This window comes from Euprymna scolopes, chromosome 8 (genome assembly GCF_053919585.1).
Source record: "Euprymna scolopes isolate OS-2025 chromosome 8, ASM5391958v1, whole genome shotgun sequence".
NCBI lineage: Eukaryota > Metazoa > Mollusca > Cephalopoda > Sepiida > Sepiolidae > Euprymna > Euprymna scolopes.
Genome location: NC_136489.1, coordinates 56860758 through 56882575, shown reverse-complemented (window position 1 = coordinate 56882575; position 21818 = coordinate 56860758). Strand labels below are relative to the sequence as shown.

At 36.8% G+C, this 21818-nt stretch overlaps 1 protein-coding gene across 2 annotated transcripts in view; it reads right to left on the bottom strand.

Moving 5' to 3' along the window:
- Positions 1-19478, bottom strand: part of LOC145283585 (delta-1-pyrroline-5-carboxylate synthase-like) — a 104247-nt gene extending 84769 nt beyond the window's left edge. For both annotated transcript variants that reach the window (XM_080132508.1, XM_080132510.1), the window contains exon 1: positions 19346-19478. The gene's annotated coding sequence lies outside the window, so the exon portion shown is untranslated. The remainder of the gene's footprint in view (positions 1-19345) is intronic.
- Between the last annotated feature and the right edge of the window lie 2340 nt (positions 19479-21818).

Genomic DNA, 21818 nt, shown 5'->3' with positions numbered 1-21818 from the left:
AATGTTGCAGGGCCTCTGGAGAGCAGTATGGCTCAATGGAAAACTGTTCTAACAGCAAGCAGTGAAGTACAAGAGGAGGTTGGCAGCAGACGAGGCATATTCCAAGGAGATTCATTATCTCCTCTTCTTTTTGTAATGATGATAGTGCCATTGAGTATCCTCTTAAAGAAAGAGAAACTGGGGTATGTCAGCCATCTTTGTTCATGGATAATTTGAAGGGGTCTTGCAGGAATCAGAAGGAACTGGTAGAGCTTGTCAGGACATACTCTAAAGATATTGGAACGACATTTGGGATTGTGCAGTGGTAGTGATGAACAGGAGAATAAAGGTGCACTTGGATGGAATTGTGTTTAATGGGTATTACTTTAGGTATTTTGTAATGGGAGAAGGACTTTGGGGATGAGCTGGCTTCCGAGAAATATTTTCATTGAAAAAGGTTTTTAAGGGCTTATTATTAATTAGATGTGCAAAAAACGAGAAACATATTATACAATAAACAAAATAAAATAATGAGTTAAGAAAGCATATATTCACAAGAGAGATTTTTTATGTTTAAAATGGAATTTTACAGCAATAGGGAAAACATAGAATGTTCATCAATATTTTTGGAGTTCATTCAAAAACAAGGTGGATTAATTCATGACATTAAAAAAGTCAGATATGATAGCTTAAGAGCCATGCACTACAGAGGTCAGAAAATCGTAATCAAAACTTCTCAGTTCAATTATATTTCATTAGAAGTTATTAATAAAAGTCAATGCTCGTTTTTTTCATATTAGAAAGTAAGTTCAGTGAGATTAAGAATATTTCAGTATTTAATTTTTTTTTTAAATGAGCAGACGACAATGAGATTCAAACAGTTTGTATGTGTGTGTGTCTACTAAGAACTATACAAGGAAGGATCATCGACAAAAACAATGGTTGCCCCCTCCCCCCGTAAAAAGTAATTTTCCAAGGAAAAGCAAAAAAGGTGTGTGTGTTGCACTTTATGAGTGTAAGTATGAGTGAGTTCATATGCCAGCATGCTCGAAGCCTAACAGAGCAATCCTTGGATTTCAGCTCAAAACCATTTTGAATAAATTCATAAAATTTTCTGATTGGTCCAAAATATATTTGTTTTTATTAAGAATAGTGTATGCGCAAACGATATGCGTACAAATGAGTTTACGCATTTCGTTTTGGATGCTGAAGTGTAAACATTGGCCGCTACATGTGTTACTAACGGAGAAGTTATGAAATAAATAGAAGTATTCAGGAGTGTTGGAGTGTGTAGGCATCATGAATAATAATATTGTCACATTAAAGTTGTACAAGAGAAATCTGATCAAGGTGGTGAATGCATGGGCAGTCAGTGTTTTGAGGTCCAGTGCAGGAATTTTGGAATGACCTGACAAGGAGTTGCATGACATGGACATTAAAACAAGGAAATCTTTGGTAATGTTTGGTGTATTCCACAATAGAAGTAGCATAGCTAGGTTGTATAAGAAGAGGACAGACGGTGGGAGAGGATTGGTGAGTATGGAAGATTGTGTTAGAGCTGAGGAGACGTTGTTGAAAGAGTATGTGGCTAGAAGTGAAGAGTGGATGCTCAAGGTTGCGGCCAATGCAGTTGAAGTGAATGAGATCAAGGCTGAGTATGTGAAGCACGTGGACAGAGAAAAAGCAGAGGAGTTGGCTGGGTAGAAGATGCACAGAAATTTCTTTGGGGATGTGGCAATGGATTAAAGTTAGATATCTGCCTTAGAGAACTGAAGCATTTGTGCAGCACAAGAGTAAGCACTAGGAACATGACTGTTCAAGAAAGTTGTTCAAGGAAAAGATGTTGCTGCAGAATTCTGAAACCACCAGAAAATGTTTCGAAGCACAGAAATTAGGAACCCGTGATTTCTGGAAGATCTACAACAGTGTAGTAAATAATAGGCAATCAATAATTCCCCCGGTATCCAAAAATCATGACGTTGTGTGTACGGCAACTGAGAAGGCTAGCATACTTGCCAGTCGGTTTGCCTCTAACTCCACATTGGACCCAGCAAACCACTCCCTCCCTGACTTTCCTTTCTGGACAGATGCTACACTTGATGGTGTAAAAATCACTCCCTCTCAAGTACATGTTATCATAAAAAACCTAAACACATCAAAAGCATGTGGACCTGATCTCATCCCGGCGGTGCTATTAACAAAATATTCCATTGAGGTTGCTCCAGTCCTCTCCAAACTATACAACAAATGCTTTAATGAATCTTGCCTTCCTGACTGCTGGAAAACTGCTTCTGTAATACCAGTTAACAAGAATTCTGATGAAAGAACTGACCCATTAAATTATTGCCCCATTAGCCTCCTCCTGCTTTTCGCCAAAATATTTGAGTCCATAATTAATCAAGCTCTAGTTCATCACCTTTCAGCTGCTAAACTTCTGACTGACTAACAATACGGATTTAGACAAGCTCGTTCTACAGCAGATATCCTTACTGTAATCTCTGAACATATATACCATTCACTGGATAAAGCAGGGGGGGGTAGAGCGGTAGCCCTAGATATATCTAAGGCTTTTGACAGGGCTTGGCACAATGGTCTTCTCAGGAAAATCAGATCTTATGGTATCACTGGACGAATACTTGACATAATTAAATCTTTCTTAAATAAGAGAAGAATCCAGATTGTCCTCAACGGTTGTACATCTAAACAATATGATATAAATGCGAGTGTACCTCAGGGGTCTATTCTTGGACCTTTATTACTCCTAATATTCATAAATGACCTCCCTTATAAAATTGTTTCGGAGATGGGTATATTCACTGATGACACCATACTCTATAACAGGCACAAGAGAAAAACAAATGAACACATATCTAAAGAAATGGCAAAAGCACTAGAGGAAGACCTCTAATCCGTGGTTGAATGGGGACAAAAATGGATGGTCACATTTAATGCTGCCAAGACTAAGCTTGTTTCCTTCAATAACAACACGAAACCTTCCCAACCACTAATAGCTATAACTAAAGACACATTACCTGAATGTACTTCTTTCAAACTTCTTAGCCTAACATTCACAGGGAACATGAGCTGGAACAAATACATTGAGAGCATTGCCAAAGCTGCTTCGAAAAAGGTGGGCTCCCTCTACTGTGCAAAAACGTTACTTATGCCTGAAAGTATCCTGTATCTCTACAAGGCCACCATTCGCCCATGTATGGAGTACTGTTGTCACATTTGGGCTGGTACATCTGCTATTAGTCTCTCGCTCTTGGACAGGGTTCAGAAGAGAGTCGCCAACCTAAAAGGTCCTGAACTATCATCTAAGCTTCAACCTCTGTCCTAATGACGTAATGTTGCATCCCTCTGCCTCTTCTACAAGTACTTTAATGGTTAATGCTCTGACGAACTACAAGCCCTTATATCCCCTCGACATAAATACCCCCGACAATCAGCAAATCCCACCTCTACACAGTGGCGATCCCTAGATGTAAGAAGGCCTTCTACTATATTATTTTTCCCCAGAAGTGCCAGACTTTGGAACTCCTTTCCGAGTTCCTGCTTTCCCAACTGTACTGACATTCAGAAGTTCAAGTGTAGTGTGAACAGATATTTCGCTGCTCAACTCCCTACATAGTGTACCTGTAACTTAGGTCCCCGATAGTAGCCCCCTACATCAGTGGCACTGTGTCTTGTTTGGGGTGAAAATGGAATTTTTTTTTTTTTAAATGCCAGATTTGTGGAAAGTTTTCTGAGTCAGTTGTGCACCTTGCATCAAGATCCCGATCTGGAGAGCATAATAATTATTTTTAATTAAGAAACAAACATGAAAATTATGAAATGGGAACATGGAAATTGGAGCAACTCTGGTCGCCTTGATTACATAACATCTTCGCAGGTTAGTAAGCAATCTATCTCATATTTCTCTTATGTTTGTCTGTCAGCTCCATTTTTTCCTGATAACTATTGGGCCGATCTGGCTGGAATTTTGTGCGGACCTTAGTTATGACAAGGTGCAGTGAATTAAGTATTATGATATCTGCTCGATGCACAGTTAGGGATTTAATAGGGATTAATCATTACAATACCGCATTTACTGTAGAAGTTTTCTCAGAAACTACTAGTCTGATCAGGCTGAAATTCTGTATGAACTTTAAAGTGCAGTGAACTATGTATTATGGTATCAATTATATGCACAGTTAGGAATTAATAGGGATTAGTATTTAATGCAAAAATAAACACAAATTTAACCATATTCAACAATCATTTTGGCATAAAGCAATCATTCAAAATCAACAGGATATAACGTTTCCTGCTTTTTAACCGGCTAAAATGTTTAGTTTTATCGTAATTATATTATTCTATGAAATTTTAAGCATTTTTTTAAATAAAACATTTGATATACAAAGTTAAATGATTTATTATAGAAGAAGCATACCTATGAAATATTTGATTTCATAATTGCACCAAAAACAAACCAATTCAATGAATGTATACAATGCCTATAATGTTATAGAAATGGAGGTTTATCAAAAGTTGTAAATTTGACTGATGACATTTTAAGTAGAAAAACATTTTTTGTTTTCTAATAAGACTTCATTTTGACTTGAAAGTGGAATTTTATTTTATTTGTGGGGGGAAAAAAATCAGATATTTGTGTGAATAAACTACAAAATTGATTGATAATCTTTATAATCATTGATTTGATTAATAATAATTCAATCGATTACATAGAAATCTACCACAAATAAAGCTGTATCAGATCAAAGTTCAAAATAAAAAGTGTTCATGGCTCAAAGTATTTCGTATTGAAGATAAAAAAAATATGAAACATGATTCATAAATTGCTTCTGCGTATGATTACGAATAAGTAAAGAATGGCGATAACACAAATGAAACAAAAAAAGATAAGATTTAGTGTGTGGGGACTAAATCGCAAAGTGATTCAAATAAATGCTAAAAAGCAAATGACTAATTGCTACACTCTTTCTTTCTCCACTTCTTTGGATTCGCTTTCTTCATCACTTCTAAAAGCAATTAAGTTTTCACAGGAACGTGTGAACTCAAATGAAAATTGTAACACATCTATGTGGAAGTAATAAGCCTATGCGAACTTAGAAACACCTGTGCCTCCTAATCAACAAAATCAGTTTTTTTATAAATTTCACTTGCCAGCTACACCTTAAATAGGACCCCTAAGACGTATGCTCCCCCTCCCCGTCTGTGAACAGGGCTCAATGACTCAGATATTCTGAAAGTATTTCATTCAAACTCCTAGGTTTAACATTCACACGGAACATGAGTTGGAATAGATATATCGAGGGCATTACCAAGGCTGCACGAAATGTTGCATCCTTTTGCCTGTTTTACAAGCATTTTAATGGTAGGTGCTCCAACGAAGAACAAGCCCTTGTACCCTCTCAACATAAATACTCCCGAAAAAACTGACAAGCGGCAAGATCCCACTCCTACATGATAGAGATCCCACTCCTACATGATAGAGATCCCCAGATACCAGAAAACCTTCTACTCTAATAGTTTCATCCCTAGGACTGCTAAACTTAAGAATTCCCTTCTGGGTTCCTGCTTCCCTGACTGTACTGACATGCAGAAGTTCAAGTGTAATGTAAACAGACATCTTGCTGTTCAACTCTCTACATAGTATCCCTACATTCTATGTCCCAACTCGTAGCCCCCTACTATGTCTTGTTTGGAGTAAAATGCAAAAGAAAGTAAATAAATAAAATAAAAAATACAAAATTTCTTCATCTTGCACACACATTTTTACACACTAGTAAAGTCAGGCAAACAAAAATGAATTGCTACTCACACCTATACCTGCAGCAACAAGAATAAGGTAAACCAACACACATACACAATGTCATGCTGAAACTTTAGAGGAAGACTTCTAGTCTGTAGTCAAATGAGGCCGTAAATCGATGATAACATTTCATGCTGCCAAAAGTAAGCTTCTTTATTTTAACTACAAGAAACCTTTTCAACCACCAACTGCCATGACTAATAATATGCTACCTGAGAGCTACTTTGTTCCAACTCCTCGGCTTAATATTCACAGGAAAAATAAACTGGAACAACTACAGTAGAACCCCGGGATATGGCATTAAAAATTAGTAACAAAATACAATACATTATATAATACACATGTATATAATCAAATAACACTATAAATAACACTGTAAGGCGGGGCAAATAACATAACCAGGGGCCAGAAAAACATTGTATTCCACATCATAACCTGAAAAACCGTATCCTAGGGCCATCGTATCGCGGGGTTTTACTGTACATAGAAGGCATTGTCAAGACTGCTGCAAATAAGGTGGGATCTCTCTACTATGCTAGAAAACTACTCACACCTCACAGTATTCTGCATCTCTACAAATCTAACATTCCCCATGTGTGGAATGTTCTTGCCACATCTGGGCTGCTGCATCAATCACTAGTTCGTCACTATTAGGCAGGATTCAAAAAATAGTCTCTATTCTAAGAGGTTTTGCACTGTCAACCAAGCTCCATTCCTATTCTCATCGATTGCCACCATGTTACATTCCTGTGCTTGGTTTACAAGTACTTTAATGGAATGTGCTCCAATAAACTTGCTGCACTGGTGCCTCTATAACCTAAATATCTCTGACAAGCAGCAAAATCCCACACTTTATCTTCAGCAGCTAGTTTTTGGCATTCTCTTCCTATATCTTGATTCCCCAACTGTTTTAACCTGCAGAAATTTAAGTGTAATATGCACAGACATCTCGCTACGCAGCTCCCTACTTAGAGAGCCTCTATAGGCATGGTCATTAATTCACAATAGTCCCTTATGTCTTGGTTGCAATTTATTTGTTTGGGATGAATAATAGTAAAATAACAATAATTGACTTGTAACGATCAGTAACGATCATCCCAAGTGATTTAAAAAGACATACGAGCGTAACATCAGTGGAAATAGCAGGTGTATAAAGAAATATACATGCAAGCACTGAAATTTCATGTGACATATTGTGTGCAGTCAGCACCACCCTATTCGGGTTTAACTGGCTTCCTCGTTCGGAGGAAGTTTCATAGGAGTATGAAATTCACAAGCGGTCCCTAGTCGCATGTATATCTCCGTTAGGGGAGATGACGACGTTAGGTTTTTGTAACTTTTGCAGGGAGGTGTCGACGTCCTCCTACATACAGCACCTCGAATTGCCAAATTGGTCACCCATTTTAGCAATGGCCAGGCTCAACGTTGCTTAACTTCGGTTATCTGACGGGAACCGGTGTGTCAACGTGATTATGCCGTATCATGTGACATATTGAGCAAGATTGGATCTTCAAGTTTCAAGGGAATAAAAGTTCTTGTTGTTTCGATTGATATTCCTTGTTACTTGGGTAGGACATTTTAGGCTACAAATCGGGGAAGAAATACAGCATAGACAATGCAAAGAATAGTATAACATTCACCCGCATAACAAGTGAAGGAGAGATCAGGCACAAGGCTGTCTTAGTCAGCAGGATTGATACCTCACCAATGTGTTGCTACAATCTCTGTAATTAGTAAAAAAAATGTTGATTCTTTGCCTCAGAAAATGTCAGAAAATATATGCGCAAAAACTTTACAGATGTATTTCTAGCCCTTAGCTTGGAAATTGACCATGCAGCCGACAGTTAATCTGGGCAAATCAACATAGCGACAAAGCTGTCATCAGACGAGACCCTTGCAAAGGTAATCAAGGCACTGCACAGCAGAAAATTGGACAAAAAATTCAAAACAGTTGTCCGGGATCACAAAGGCAGCATCTTCATAAAACACATCAATCAATTTTACCTGGAACATCCGTACTCAGCAATAAGGCATCTAAGCTGATGGTATCGTACCGAATACATATTTGCACCAAGCACGTGACTGCATAAACCATTTGAAAATATCATGCATGCGTGATCATTTAAATGATTTCTGGTGGGAGTACAAGAACAGAAATATGAAGTCATCTGAGTGTTAAGTTGCCACAGCATCTGAATAGGGATGAACAGGGATGAATAGCAGATTTACTCATAGAGTATCATGCTATCATAGGTACAGAAGGGTTAAGAAAAGCACATTCATCAGCCCAGTGTGCATACTCATGACTAGAGTCTCCAAAAGTCTTATAGGTTTGATCTGGAGTATTCTCAAGGTGAAATGAATGTATGGGCTAATAGGCATAGTAGAGGCCATGAGGAGGCCAAACGTGAACCAGACAGCTCCCCAGCTTGTCAAATATTCAAATTACAGGACATGAGCTTACACTTACATATGTCATCCTAGTGTACCAAGGATATTGACAATGCACAGCTGCTGTGAGTCCACCAGATGCAACAAAACATTAAAATGTGCAAAAACTTTACAGAGGCATTTCTAGCCCTTAATCATGAAATTGGCCATGCTCTGGCAGCTTATCTGAGCAAATCAACATAATGACAAAGCTGTCATCAGACGAGATCCTTGCAAAAATAATCAAGGTGCTACATAGCAAAAATTAGACAAAAAGTTCAAAATAGTTCCCCAGGATCACAGAGACAGCATCTTCATGAAACACATTGACCAATTTTACCTGGGACATGGCATATCCATACTCATGATATGAGATAGCAACGAGGCACCTTAGCTGATGATACCATACCAAATGCATATTTGCACCAGGCACATGACTGTACAAACCATTCGGAAATAATATGCATGATCATTAAAATGATTGCAGGTGGGTAAAAAAACAAAAAGATATACAGGTATATATCGATTTAAGCATGATCTGCACAATATGGAAGGAAAATTATGGTCGCCAGTTATACGCATCCTGGCCACTGTAAAAAAGGCAAAAGGTATTTTGAAGTGATGTACACAGATTTTGTGCAAATCCCATCATCCAAAGGGATTCGATATATACTAATGATGCTAGACAGCTTCAGTTGCCACTTAACAGCAATAGCAATAGATTGTGCATTAGATGCGGCAATAGGCTTATATAGCTTTTTCTTGTGACACAGTGAAATTCTTAGTAGCATATCATCTGATCGTGGCACACACTTCACAGGTGGAACTTATATATTGTTTTGCAAATTGACCTTGATTAAGCAGGAACTACACTGCCCTTGTAGGACCAGAGTTCAGGAAATATTGAGATGCGCTCTCAAGAATGCATTATCTATGTCAAATGGACAGACGTTTTAGAATCAGTTGTATCCTCGATGAATACAACAGTCGAAAGTCTCCTCACATTATGTCATCTCAGGGAGATACTTAAACATAAACAATAGAGATATTAGAGAGAACACCCATATGGCCTATGGAATACATGTAAATACCTTACTAACGCAAGCATATAATAAAGTGACAATTGCAAGCAATGAGACTGACCACAAAGGTCACAGTCATCTAAGTCACCTACATTTCAATGACGTCATACAGATTGGTGACAAAATTTAGCTACACCGACCACAGTTTGCAATAGAAAATAATTTCCACTTACTCTGAATTTGGGATGTTCGATGTTATGAAGTCAAACAATTCCACTTTATAGATACAGGATTATAACAGAAATCGAGGATGGGTTCACCAATATATGACCAGAGTTTGTCACCAATTCCGTACTTGACAAAAGCAAAAAATCGTCGGCACAAACTGAAGCTGATATTATTGACTTGATTGGAAAGGGAAACACCGTAGGGCCATTTGCCATGCTTTTTGTTAAAACCAACTAGTTCAAGGATCAACTGAAAATCAGTGATATCTAAGCCCCGTCAGATGAACTCGTTGAAAGTGCTGCGTCTAGAGATGTGATTCAAACAAATGCTAAAAACACAAATGATTTTAATTGCTTATCCTCTTTCTTTACCCTGTTCCTTTTGACATGCTCTCTTCATCGCTTCCTAAAACTAGCAAGTTTAAACATGAAAGGGTTTACTTAAATTATTTTCAACCAATGAAAATCTTACAGTTATATATGATCAAGTAAGCCAGTGTGAATTTAGAAAAAATAAAACTACATGTAAATATAATAAGCCAGCGCGAATATAAAAAAAAGAGATGCCTGTATGTAAATGTAGTAAACCAGTGCTAATTCAAACGAAAACTAACACCTATATGTGAATAAAGTACGCCAGTCCAGATTTAAAAAAAAAATGAAACACCTCTATGTGAATGTAGTAAGTAAACGTGAAATCACAAAAAAGTAACACCTATATGTGAATATAGTAAGCTAGTGTAAATTTTAAAAGAATCGCTTGTATGTGAATATAATAAGCCAGTGCATTCAGAAAAAAGTAACACTTATGTGAGAATATAGTAAACCAGTCCAAATTTAGAAAAAAGTAACACCTATATGTAAATATAGTAAGTCAGTATGAAATCAGAAAAAGTAACACCCGTATGTGAATCTAGTAAACCAGTGTGAATTCAGAAAAAATAACACCTATATGTGAATGTAGTAAGTCAGTGTGAATTAGGAAAAAAGTAACATTTATATGTAAATGTAGTAAGCCCATGCGAATTCAGAAAAAGTAAAACCTATATATGAATATAGTAAGCCAGTGCGAATTTAGAAAATAAAAAACCTTTATGTGAATCTAGTATGTCAGTGCAATTCAGGAAAAAAGTAACACCTGCATGTGAATCTAGTAAATCAATGCAAATTCAGAAAAATGTAACACCTATATGTGAATGTGGTAAGCCAGTGCGAATTTAGAAAAAAGTAACATCTGTATATGAATATAAGCCGGTGTGAATTCAGAAAAAAAGTAACACCTGTATGTGAATATATTAAACCACAGCAAAATCATAAAAAAGTAATACCTATATATGAATGTAATAAGTCAGTGTGAATTTAGAAAAAAGTAAATCCTTTATGTGAATGTAGTAAGCCAGTGCGAATTCTGAAAATGTTAACACTTATATGTGGATGTAGTAAGCCAGTATTAATTTAGAAAAAGTAACACCTATAAATCAATATAAATTTAGAAAAAGTAACACCTATATATGAATTTAGAAAAAATGTAACACCTATATGTGAATGTAGTAATAAAGAAGTGCAAATTTAGAAATTTCTATAAGCCCTGGTTAAGAAATTCAGTTTTGTGAGATTCTTCACCAGCCACTTGAATTAAAGGAACCCAAATACATATTCTCTACAAACTGCCATGTTCTCTTTTGGGCCATGGCAGTAAGGCAAAAGGACTCAATGACTTACATACCAGCTTCAACTAATGAACATCTTTACATACACTAATAAGAACAAGATAAATGAATACATGTATACAGTTCCATGCTATCAAATACTCACATACACGTTTCATCTATGAACATATTAACTATGATTCACTCAACTTTTTTTAGGTAAACTATTGTTGTACAATGAATATTCATTAATAAAAATTCCCCCACTAACCAACAATCACGAGGTTCTTTGCTCAGCAACCGAGAAGGCTAACATGCTTGCCAGTCGGTTTGCCTCCAACTCTACACTGGACCCTCTAAACCACCCCCTACCTGACTTTCCTATGCGGACAGACGCCACGCTAGACGATCTGGAAATCACCCCTGCTCAGGTGCATGCTATCATAAAAAACCTTGACACTTCCAAAGCATGTGGACCCGACCTCATCCCAGCTGTGCTATTAAAAAAAGTGCTCAGCCGAAGTAGCTCCAGTTCTCTCCAAACTCTACAACAAATGCCTTAATGAAGCTTGCTTTCCGAGCTGTTGGAAAACTGCTTCTGTGGTACCAGTATTCAAGAATTCTGGCGAAAGAACTGACCCATTAAATAATCGCCCTATTAGCCTCCTCCCACTTTTTGCCAAAATATTTGAGACCTTAATTAACCATGCTCTAGTCCAGCACCTTACAGATGCTAAACTTCTGACCGACCATCAATATGGATTTAGACAAGCCCGTTCCACGGCAGACATCCTCACTGTAATCTCTGAACGCATATACCATTCACTGGACAAAGCGGGAGAGGGCAGAGCGGTAGCTCTAGATATATCTAAGGCTTTTGACAGGGTATGGCATGAGGGTCTCCTCAGGAAGATTAGATCTTACGGTATCACTGGTAGAATACTTAACATAATTAAATCCTTCTTAGATAAGAGAAAAATCCAGGTTGTCCTCGACGGTCGTACGTCTAAACAATATAATATAAATGCGGGAGTGCCCCAGGGATCTATCCTTGGTCCTTTGCTGTTCCTGATATTCATAAATGACCTCCCCGACAAAATTGCCTCTGAGATGGGTATATATGCTGATGACACCACACTCTATAGCAGGCACGACAGGAAAACAAATGAACATATATCTAAAGTAATGGCAGAAACACTAGAGGATGACCTCAAATCAGTAGTGGAATGGGGACAAAAATGGATGGTAACGTTCAATGCCACCAAGACAAAACTGGTTTCATTCAATAATTACAAGAAACCTTCTCTACCACCTATAGCAATGGCCAACAACTCTTTAGCTGAGAGTACGTCCTTCAAGCTCCTTGGCCTAACGTTCACAGGAAACATGAGCTGGAACAATTACATCGAGGGCATTGCCAGGGCCGCTGCGAGGAAGGTGGGCTCTCTCTACCGTGCTAGAAAACTTCTAACACCCGAAAGTATCCTGTACCTCTATAAGGCCACTATTCGCCCATGTATGGAGTATTGCTGTCATATTTGGGCCGGTGCATCGGCTACTAGTCTCTCGCTCCTTGACAGGGTTCAAAAGAGAGTCGCAAATCTGATAGGCCCTAAACTGGCATCAAAACTTCAGCCTCTGTCCCATCGTCGAAACGTTGCATCCCTCTGCCTGTTCTACAAGTATTATAATGGTGAATGCTCTGAAGAACTGCAAGCACTTGTGCCCCCACGACGTGAACACCCTCGACTGACCCGACAAGCTACAAAATCCCACCCCCACACTGTAGAGATCCCTAGATGTAAAAGATCTTTCTACTCCAGTAGTTTCTTCCCCAGAACTGCTAGACTTTGGAATTCCATTCCAGGTCACTGCTTCCCCAACTGTACTGACATGCATAAGTTCAAGTGCAACGTGAACCAACATCTCGCTGCCCTAATCCCTACATAGTACCCCAGTAGATGTTTCCTCTGATAGTAGCCCCCTACATTAAAGTGGCAATGTGCCTTGTTTGGGGTGAAAATGTAATAAAAAAAAAAAAAATAAAAAAATAACTTTTATACTCTTATATCTTGTATAAAAATGTTTTGTTATAAAATTTCGTTTTAATCAATTTTTCATTTACAAATCTCTGTTGATGTTTTAGGTAGCACTTGCTAACTGGTGACCCCTCTATTATTTTAATGTTTCATTTTATTTTCATTTTATTGTATTTATTTGCTTCCCCACCAAAGCAAATTAGGCACAAGGCCGTTTTTAATGTGGGGTGAAAACCAGCTCCCCTAGTAGACAAAAAGGGGGCAATCTGGTTACCAAAAATAATAATTGTACCAGTATAGCGGGTTTTCCCTCCATTAACCGATACAAATTATCTTAAGTGCACTTTGATCCCGCCCAAAGGCCAAGAACAACAGAAAAAAGGTAAGGTATTTATTTGCTCCCCCACCGAGCAAATTAGGCACAAGGCCGATTTTTAATGTGAGGAGTGAAAGGGAAATGGGAACCAACTCCCCGGGGAGTAGGGGAGCTGGATAGTGACAATTGTTATGAAGGGTTGCCCCTACACTGACCAAGGTCTTATATGTGGGGTTACCCCCACATATGGTCTTTGCTTGCAGTATCTGCCGGAACAGATGGTATTTATTTGCTCCCCCACCGAGCAAATTAGGCACAAGGCCAATTTTTAATGTGAGGAATGAAGGGAGGGGGAAGGGAAAGGGGGGACCAGCTCCCGAGAGGTGGGAAATGGGAGCTGGTTAAAGGTCAGGCATGTGGGGTTGCCCCCACATCTGGTCTTTGCTAGTCATAGCTAGTCCTAGCTTGCAGTATCTGCCGGAACAGATACTACACTTTGATCCCGGCCAGAAGGCCAAGGACAACAGAAAAAAGGCAAGGTATTTATTTGCTCCCCACCAAGCAAATTAGGCACAAGGCCGATTTTTTATGTGAGGAGTGAAGGGGAAATGGGAACCAACTCCCCGGGGAGTAGGGGAGCTGGATAGTGACAATTGTTATGAAGGGTTGCCCCTACACTGACCAAGGTCTTATATGTGGGGTTACCCCCACATATGGTCTTTGCTTGCAGTATCTGCTGGAACAGATACTACACTTTCACCCTGGCCTGAAGGCCAAGATATTTATTTGCTATTGGTTATTGGCAAGCCTCTTTTCTATTTATTTTCATTTTATTATGCATGCATATTCCATATAAATATCCTCCAGTTTCTTGCTTTACTAAAACAATAACATTTATACACCAATTCATATTAAATGTCATTGTGGTTCCTGGTTATTCTAAAAGATGGTATCCTTATCCAAGATGGCTTCTACCAAAGCCAGGGACCATGCCACAAATCTACCGAAGCTCCTTTTACATGATAGAAGTGGAATCTGTAGCTGTCAAAAATAAAGGCTTATTTTTTAGTGCGGAGAAATGTCCCTGCTAGGTGAATTGGCCATACACTGACCAAGGAGCTTGCAGGGCACACTGATTTCATCTTTTCCCTGAAGATCTACTTCAGCCCTCTGGGAATCACGGTTTGTCAGCAAAGAGAACTCTAGAAGCAACAAGGAAAGACATCCTTTCTCTTTTTCCTGTCCCTTTCCACTGGACTTCCCAGCATCATACAAAGATAACAGCTGACAGACCTTCAACATCCAAAACAAATTTTCCTATCTTCACTTGGATAATGTCCAACTTTCTTCCATTTCAATAAATGCTTTCATTGTTGCCTTAAAACGCAACAATGAAAGCATTTATTGAACGGTATGCTTTTTAACACAACGAAAGGTTTTGTTTTTATTTTTGTGCAACAGTTTTCATTTGCTACTGATATATAGAAGTGCATCTTAATTTTATATACACACTAATAGCCCACCCGGCGTTACCCAGTCATAAAATATGCATAAATATTTTATTTTAATTCATGCAGAAACTGAGGCATGTGCATGCAAGTATTATGTTTTTTTTTAAACAGTTCACTTCTTGTAAGTAAAAAAAAAAAAAATACTCGAGCTGAGATTGAAACCAAAACCTAAAAACAGTGAGTCAAGTACAGTAACCATTAGGCTAGCTTTACACGATCTTTAAAATGTGTTTTCAAACTTACTTATTCTTAACATAAGTAATCTGTCATGTGACCGATTCACGCATGCACATTCATGAAACAATTAACAAACAGATAAAAATCCACTGACCCGCACGTATTAATTTTTGAAGCCCATTTTCGGGATGAAAACTCATTAAAAGTTTTCTGTGTGTCTGAATACCCTATATACCAAATTGTAAGTCTGTAGATCAAAAATTCGTTGAGTATATAGGTAGAGAAGTGTCCTCACACACACACGCACTCTCACAATCTCACTTTTGTAGATTTACTAGAAAATGTACCCAGCATTGCCCGGTATTAAACATAACGTTAAATACCTTTAAAGATGAAGTAAGAAAGAAACTGAGACATGGTCATGCGAGTATTATGTTTTTTTTCTAAACAGTTCACTTCTTGTAAGTGAAAAACCCCTAATAAAAACCTGAACTGAGGACGAAACTGAAACCTAATGACACTGATTCAAGTATGATAACCATTACGGTAGCTTGACGCATTCTTTAAAAAATGTTTTCATACCTACTTATTTTTAACATAATGTGAACGATTTGCACATGCGCAGTCATGAAACAGTTGGCAAACAGACATAAATCCAATAACCTCCATGTAGCAGTTTTTCAATTCTCACCCTTTAACAGCTCTTTTTTCCAGTTGAAAACTGCTTAAAAATGTCTGAATACCCTATATACACAATTTCATGTCTGTAGATCAAAAAAATCGTTGAGCATATAGGTTGAGAAGTGTCCTCTCTCTCTCTCTCTCACACACATACATTCTCACTTTTATAGAGATATAGATAGACTAACACATTAACTGATTGACACCAACGGCATCTGTAGATGCTATTTATATTTAAATGTTAGGTTGTTTATTTGGGCGAACTACAGAACTTCCGACCTGAATTTTAAAAAAATAATTAAATATTATCTAGACACAGCACTTTCAACGATTTCATCTGATGGCCTTAGACATCACTGATTGTCTGTTGATGCTTGAACTAATTAGCCTTGATAAAGTAAATGGCAAACGGCTCGACAGTGTTTTCCTTTTTCAAACAACAAGTCAATAATATGAGCTGTAATTTGTGTTAACAATTTTGCGCCTTCGTCATGTATGAAATTGATGACAAACTCTAGAAATATATATATATTAGTGATGGAACGATTCCAATATTTTTCCTGATTCTGATACAATTACTGATTCTGTAATGAATTCCCTATTCTGAGTGTGCTACAGAAGACTTAGTTGGTTTAGTCACATTGAAAGAATGAATTAGAACACATTGAAGTTGCAAAATCAGTTGACAAGGTAATGGATATTTTGCTAATTATAAATAAAATTACCCAAAATTTATTTTCACATCCCAAAATTTCTGAAATGAAATTTTCTAGAGTGATTTACCAACCTTTAGATGTTTAGTGTTAAACACTTAATTACTGTCGGGATGGGGGGGGGGGTAGTTAGGCTAGTTTTAAAAATTACAGTGATTTAGAAACTTGTGTTAATATTCAACTAAGCTTTCTTAACTCGTTTACAAATGCGTACACACACACACACACACACACAAAATTGGTTATTACCATGGTTTCTTGGATGGTTTTATGACATGTCAGTTCTTTTTTAAGTTGTTTAATGATTCATTGAGGGAGCTTGTGAGAGAGGGGAACCTATCGTTCCTTCTCAACTGTGTTGATTGTATTAGTACCTGTAACACAAAAATGAAATAAAAAAGAAAAAAAAAAAGAAAAAGTCAAGAAAGCAAAGTGACTCAGTAACATGCAACAGCAGTCTCCGAGGATTCTCCTACAACAGTCTGTCTGCGTTCCCCATGCGGTCTACTTACGAGTAGCAAAATTTTGCGTCACTTTGCGAGATCACTAGTTATAAAAATTGTGGACGCCATGGTCTTGATTCTTCCCCCCTCTCCCAGCTTGATTCCATTTGATGTACACACGCGTGGATACTTTAATGGTAAGCACTTTTCTTGGTTTCCACAATTTCCGCTACAGTAACGATTTGATAAGTTGCATATATTACTATTATAAGTGTGTGTGAGAGACGCATGCCCAAAACACACTTAATAAGCAAAAGAAAAATCTGTCTAAATGAATTCTAAATTTTTTCTTAAAAAAATTAGTGCTTCTTCAGAATTCTCTTGTATTTAAAAATAATAATAAAATAAAGAAAAATCTGTATATTTGCTACAGAAACAAAAATATCATACGCCAAAAATCATGTAAATTGGCCAAATACGTTTATTTTAAATAAGAAAATCAAATTTTATGTCTAAACTAAGAGAGACGATTTTGCAACGACATTTTGAAACAGTCTGAATTAACAAGAGAGATAATTAAAAATAGTTCGAGCTTGGGAAATTTTAAAATACAATACCATAAGACTAGTCCTGTTCAAGTTCAATGTCAACAAATACCTGTCAAACCATTATCTGAAGTAATAAAATTCAGTGCTTTTTCAGAACTCTTCTTCCCCATGAAAAAAAAAACAAAGAAAAATCTGTATGATGTAAGTAGCGGAAATTTGGTCCAAAATGATTTTTTTTTTTTTATAAACACAAAACTACTTGATCAATTTACGTGATATTTGGTGTACGATATTTTCTTTCCATCACAGGTACGTACATCATAGAGACTTTGGTATATTTTCCTTCAGCACGAAAGTCAACAAAGTGTAGCTGTAGCTGAAATGGTTATTTCCTGTTGATTCCAATATGTTGCTGGTCTTGTGCAGTTCTAGAAGGTCCACCCACCCAGGCTTTGCCCTCTCTCTTTTATTGCTAATCGCTTGATGTGCTCCGGCTCCGCCGTCTGGGAAATGCTGACGAGACTGTCTATGCATTTTTTGCAGGCCAAAATTCTCTTTCTCGGGGGGGGGGGGGTCTTCAATCTCACTTTCCGATCCTTGTGTCACATCTTTTCGCCATACAATAAAAATAAATTCATCATGCAGATTTTTCTTCATTTTTGCTTTTTAATATCGGGGGAATTCTGGACAAGACCAAAAAGAATCTGGTTCTTTTTCTTTATTGTAGTGAAATCCGACAGCCGAAAAAAATGAGTCTACATTAAAACACAATGATACCTATTTACTGTTTTTATCAATTTCAACAATAAGTAATGTCATTTACTTAATTGTAATGTCACAATTAGTTAAATTTCTGGAATATTACACGTATGTCCAGGATTCAACATAAAACTTATTTCGCCATTTTTGTTTTGTCATTTGTAACGTAAACATACGGGAAATAACTCATAGTTTGAATTTGCTTAAGTTTTGGATAGTTTTTAAAAATGAATTACCTCCCCTATTATGTAAGCTAAAATTGCAAATTTCTTCGTAAGCTATTTTTTTTAAACTAACTAATGTTCTACCTTATCGTTTTTCGTAATTTTTTGGATATTTTAAGTACTCCGACATGACAATTCAGTGGATACCATTGGTCTCACTTGAAATTCAATATTTCAATTTTCGAATTTCGCTATAATAACGAAGAACCCAAAAATCTTTAAAGATAAAACTATTTGAAAATTGGGTACTTGTACAGTTTAGTCAAGACATTAAAAAATGAAAATACCGAGAAAAAAAAAAAAAAAAAAAAAGGTTATATTGCACGTATCCGTTATGGAACGAAGTTCTCCGAAAAAAATTTCACTTAAAAAAGAACAATTTGTTAGGATACCGAGCAAGAGGTTCGATTTTTAGGAAGAAAGGCTAGAATTAAAGATGGGGAAGGAGTATCGGCGTTTTACATGAAGTTATCTCCCCGTATCGTGTTCAGCAAATTTCACAATGGCTGACTTCAACGCGTTCTCATAAGAACGTGTTTTTCCGCTATAAAAAAAAAAAATAAATAAATAAATAAAATAAAAATAAAAATAACGAAAAAAACTACTCGATCAAATTAAACGAAATGTTTTTCAGAGATCTTCGGTGCAAAATAGATAGTACAATATAACATTTTTTTTTTTTTTTTACGATATTTTCATTTTTTTAATGTCTTGACTAAACTGTACAAGTACCGAAAATTGTTTTCCAGTTTACAAAATTTACTTCTTCAGTTTGTAAAAGAAGTAAAAAGGAATTAATAAAAATTCTGTACCTTTTCTGAAAATAATATCCGTTGGGAGAAGATGATCCAAGAGCGTTACACTTCTAAATAAAATTCAAACTATCGAAATACTTTGATGGGGGCAGAATTCTTAAAGAACACTTAACTCGTTCTCCTTATCAAATGGATGCAGCTATTGCAGTTACTGAATTGGTTTCTATTTAATTTCACTAGGTTACGCTGATAAGTCTTGATCAAAACTACTTTTCACCCCTTTCTTTTTCTCTTCTACTTTTGTTGTATATAAAAAAAGTTTTATCTTTTAAAAACTGGACATTGACCCTATGATCAGCTTATCTACCTTATAAGTCTTTGATGTGTTGAGTTCCGGCGATTTTTTTTTTTTTTCTTTTTTACTTTTCATTTTTTTATCTTTCGAAAATTAGTCAATATGTGGAATGGCTGGAAGATTCCATTGTATAAAATAACATTAAATAGAACTCGAAATAAGCCAACAAAACTTTGTTATTTGACCTGAACCGAGACCTATAAATACAATCGACATTCGTGTGATAATATTACAAGAATTAACATTGTTATAAGGCAACAAAGTCCAACATTATTTTATTCAATCTAATTTCCATTTTTAAGTTTTAATTCCTATGCTGTTGGTAATTAAAATAGAATCTAAAAAATTAAACAAGTTTTTTAACATTTTTAGACAACTTGTAAAATGTTGGTGAATGTTACACAATAATTATTTAAACACTAGACGTTTTTTAGGCCATTAAAAACAGGCGAAAGTTATATCTTGTTGATTTAAAATGAGTGATTATGTCAGAATGACGGTCGAATATGGTTAAATTTGTGCTTATCTATGCATTAATCCGCATCGGGGCATAGAAATTCCCAGGTTTAAATTTAAGGGTCCGTTTAATCCACTGGGAGAGATGTACCTTCAGTCTTTGTTAAGATATGCATCTAGGAGAAAGGAAAACTCTGAGGTCTACTGTCTGCTCTGTCCTGTGGCAACCATTGCACTGCCTGAGATTAGCAGTTGTACCAAAAAGTGTGATTCGTTCTGCATAAAGCCTTCACCACTATAAACATATAATCTTTGCGAATTTTTGAACAACTTATCTGTTGTGGTAGGCCTCATATGTTGAAAGCGACAGGAGTATCACACTTCTTTATTAATCTTAACTGTTAATCAAACGGATATCATGATACTTAATCCTTTGCATCTTATCATAATAAAGGTCCATACGAAATTTCAGTAAGATCAGTCTGGTATTCCAAGAAAACTGCTAGAGTAAATATCGTATTGTTGTGACTAATTCCTATTAATCCCTAACTGTGCATCAAACTGATACCATGATACTTAGTTGATTGTACCTTATCACAACAAAGATCCATACAAAATTTCAGCCAGATCGGCCAGTAGTTTCCAAGTAAAAGTGAAAAGTGCACAGACAGACAAAAAGAAATATAATATAGAAATCTGGTGTGTTATTGTTGTACCGTGTTAATGACAATGTGATAGCATACTTAATTAACATGTTTTTTTAAACTTTTGTTCTCCTACAAAAAACACATTGCCACTGAAAGGTAAGGACTACTTTGATAGAGGCCAGATTTATAGGGTGGCAATCTAGGTGGGGGACTTAAGCAATAAGATGTTTGTTCACATTACTTTTAACCAAGCTTCTATCTTTACATCATCAACGCTCTGATCCGTATCTGGTATCAATTGAAATTGGGGAGGCTCCATGTTTTGACAAGCTTCTGGACTTGACATTTACTCCTGATCTAAAATGGAACATGTACATCAAATCCATTGTCAAGATCGCTGGAAAAAAGGTGGGATCCTTTTATCGATCCAGTAGATATCTTACTGCTGATGCAATTCTCTACCTATATAAGAGCTACGTACATCCAAAAATCGAATACTGCTGCCACATCTGAGCAGGAGCTGCTAGGAGCAGTTCATCCTGCCTTGACAGAGTTCAAAATAGACTTTGGAGCCTAGTAGGATATGGCCTTTTCTCTTCCCTGCAACCTCTTTCTTACAGAAGAGACATTGCAAGCATTTCTCTGCTTTATCGTTATTTTCATGTCAAGTGCTCATCTGAGCTTCAATCTATGGTTCCCGCTCATCAAACTTTCACGAGAAACATTCGTCTAGCTGAAACCACTATCAATAATTTCCCCCACTCTTTATCTGTGCCTTAACCTAAACGTAGATTCCATGAACAAAGCTTATTTCTTAGAACTACACACCTGTGGAACTCTCTTCCGTTTGCCTGGTTTCCAGTTGACTACAATATGGTCGTCTTCAAGGCTACCGTAAACAGATTCTTGATGAGTCTTCCGCTTAAGTAATCCAATTTACCAAATTTACACTACTAACGATTACTACGATATTGTCCCATTGACTAATGTACACCCTTTAACCCTTATCCTTGATTGACCTCTGGGTCTTGATAAGTGGTGTCTCCTATGTAAAAAAAAACAAAAAAAAAAA